The sequence below is a fragment of the Physella acuta genome, unplaced genomic scaffold (genome assembly GCF_028476545.2).
Source record: "Physella acuta isolate Inbredline_101_S28 unplaced genomic scaffold, ASM2847654v3 ptg000773l, whole genome shotgun sequence".
NCBI classification, from domain to species: Eukaryota; Metazoa; Mollusca; class Gastropoda; family Physidae; genus Physella; species Physella acuta.
Window position 1 is genome coordinate 309,146 of NW_026732291.1, and position 2,269 is coordinate 311,414.

At 33.1% G+C, this 2,269-nt stretch overlaps 1 long non-coding RNA gene across 1 annotated transcript; it reads left to right on the forward strand.

Moving 5' to 3' along the window:
* Window positions 1–611: 611 nt before the first annotated feature.
* LOC131950581 (uncharacterized) lies at window positions 612–2,269 on the forward strand. Its single transcript, XR_009388322.1, has 3 exons — window positions 612–693; window positions 980–1,094; window positions 2,116–2,269. It is a non-coding gene; the product is annotated as an uncharacterized LOC131950581 (long non-coding RNA).

Consider the following 2,269-nt stretch of genomic DNA (forward strand, 5'->3'; position numbering starts at 1 on the left):
AAAATATTCCTTTATTTTTATTTTATGCGAAGTAAATTCTTCATAACTCTATCACTATTTCATGTTTTTAGGAATATATACTGACAGATCCATAACTTAAAAAGGCTTAAATTAACAACATCAACTGTACAAACTACTTCCATAAATTACACACACCACCGACATAAACTAGACGAATTCATTTCTTAAACTACATAAATGACTACATAAAATATAGAAATTATCACTATATACTCCACACGATACTGCATCAACTGCACATAATTACTACACAAACTACCCATATAAACCACACAAACTGTAAACAAACTACACAAAATTTCTAATAAAATATTGTTTACCTTCACTTGTAAACTCAAGTTTTGTTTTCTTTCCAGCTGTATTCCCCATAATTTGACAAATTTACCGTTGATTAACACAAATTAATCACATCTCACCATACTGTGTAAGCTTATGAACTTTGCAGCTAATTAGAATTTCCTCTAATTTTTTTGTTACATATAAAAAAATAATAATTATAAAATGATTTGATTTCAGGTAACTGTGGTTGAAAGTGTTGAAAAGTCAGGTAAATTTGTTAGCCTTGCCAACACTCACCTGTACTTTCACCCAACTGCCTGCAACATCCGCCTGATCCATGTGGCAGCTGCACTCCGACATCTACAGAGTATTTACAATGCTTATACACAAGAGGTAGGTCTTTGGTAGGTCATAGATAGCTGGTCATTGTTAGTTCATAGTTATGTCATATTATGACTTATGACTCATAAGTTCAGTCACAGGTTATTGTAGGTCATTATTAGGCTGTATTCCACTGATAGGTCTCAAGTTAATACGAGCCACATGTAGTTTGTAGCATATAGTAGGTCATTGGCAGAGGTCATTAACATGTTTCATTTATTGTTAGATGATACATTTTAAAACATGTTACAATGTCCACTAATAAATTCAAGTGTTTTTTTCTTTGTTGTACAGACAGAATAAAGATATTTCTCTGGTGTTTTGTGGAGACTTCAACAGCGCACCTCACTTGGGTGTCTTTCAGTTAATGACGTCACAGTTTATTCCAGCTGATCATGCGGACTGGAGTTCAGGTAAGGGAGTGAATGACAAGTGAGACAGTAGACCTTCCACAGGTGTAAGCAGATTTATAGATAATTTTAACAGACTTGTTCATAATTTTGGTATCAGACAAGGAAGGAAATCTAAAGTTTAGATAAACATGGAAGCCAGAAATATCATCGCTCACCCATTTTTACTTTCTCGATTATACGAAGTATAGAGAAAGTCTTGTAATCGTGCAAAAAAAAAAATCAAGATTTTTACAAATCTCGACGTTTTACACCTCACTGATACGGAAAAACATAATTTTGCAATCTTGTCCGTATGTCTGTGTGTGTGTGTGTCTGTATGTGTGTAAACACGATTACTTGAGTACCGTTACAGCTAGGTTGATGAAATTTCATATATAAGTATTATATCAAAATCGTAGATCCGTATCAACTTTTGAGCGATTTCCGATAACCGGAAGTGGTACTTTTTCGACTATTAATTTTTCAAAAGCCTATACTAATTAAGATAGATAAATGAAATTTCACATGTAAGTAATAGATCTAATTCTCTACCTTCTATCAAATTTTGAGTAATTTCCGTTGACCGGAAGTACTAATTTACGCTATTTCCGATTTCTCAAAAAAACGCATGTAAATTTATAAAGTACTAATAATATTGCGCACTATTACGCACATTTGGTTTTGGTGCTCGCTTGGTGCGCACTTTTTTTTTCTACTAGATTTTATTCTATTTTTAAAACTTTAAAGTAAACAAAAATCATGTCTATATTCCGAGTTTAGATCCCACGTAGTGTTATATTAGAATATTCGAGAAAGTTTAGGGGAGATCACTCCCGGTTTATTATGGTTTAAAATCAGTTTAAAATGACTTTTATATTTTACACTGAATTTTAATATTCCAATTATTTTACCTCTAACTGTGTTTGTTTTTTATACTAATTCATGAAGTACTTTTATTTCACTCTTTTAAAAATAAATAGCTTTACAAATTATGATCAACATAAAGCTACATAACTCCCAATTGTCTCCCTTTGTCATCTAGCTGGCAAGGAAGAAAAGTTGTCTACCCTAGAACTGCAGCACCCAATGAATATAGTGAGTGCTTGTGGTACGCCAGCCTACACAAACTTCACACAAGGCTTCCAGGCAACTCTGGACTATATTTTTATAGACTCTGACAAGCTCCAGGTCACGCA